Raw genomic sequence first — 1,019 nt, 5'->3', positions numbered from 1 at the left:
CCATTAAGCTGCCACTGTCAGTACATTTTCTTACCTTTACAAACAGACTGAAGCAGGGGCACAATTAGAGACCACACAAAGCTTTACATTTTTGACTTTCTGCTTGAACTCCATCCCATCTCCATTCTCTCTCTGTGCTGTAAACTGCTCCTGCGGGGCTTGTCACAGCTGGATTCACCCACCTTGATATTAGTTTATAACAGCTGACTGTATTTTCCCTCAGAACTATTAGATTCTAGGAATCTAATAGAACCTGTAGAACAAAAGGTATAAATGTATAATGGTGGCATTTCAAGCATATTTACAAAGTCATGTCATTTTATTCATTCTCCTTGACTCATTTCTTTTAAGAGTATTTAGTGAGTTTTCTGTGTTCTAAGTGCAGTGTTGGACCGAGAACACAAAAACAAGTCCTCACAGACTTCACTACCCAGGTACTTCTCAACCAGGAGGCGACAGTATTTCTCTCTCCATGTTTGAAAATGTTGGGGACAGTTTGGGTTTTCCCATTGACTTGGGGGACATTATTGGTATTAGCGGTGGGGATGCTAAGTGTTCTGGAAAGATTTGCACAAAGAAGAATTGTCTGGCCCCAACCAGGGGTGTCTCTACTGATAGACAAATGCTAGAATATGAATAATACTAGTACTAACAATTTATGATAGACCTGCGCTGTATCACGCACTTTACCTGCATTGTGTAATGAATCTTCACCTTGACACATGGAAGTAAATATCTCCATTTTTCTGAGTAGCTTAAAAAGCATAAAGAACTCTCTCAAGGTGACTCTGCTCGTAAGTGGCAGACCCGGATTTAGACAGTGTTCTAGACCTGACTCCAGAGCTCGCAGTCTTCATAAGTTTACCATATCTCAAGCTTTATCCTTCAGCCGAAATAGAACCTGGGGATCATGTTCAAGCAGCCAGGGGATCCTTCCTCCCGTACACCTGGGACAAAGGCTTCCGTCAAGCCTGCCCTTTGCACGCTGTTGCTGGTTGAACCCTCTCGTTTTTGCAGGG

This window comes from Pteropus alecto, unplaced genomic scaffold (genome assembly GCF_000325575.1).
Source record: "Pteropus alecto unplaced genomic scaffold, ASM32557v1 scaffold164, whole genome shotgun sequence".
Taxonomy (NCBI): domain Eukaryota; kingdom Metazoa; phylum Chordata; class Mammalia; order Chiroptera; family Pteropodidae; genus Pteropus; species Pteropus alecto.
Note: the sequence above shows the minus strand (reverse complement) of the source record.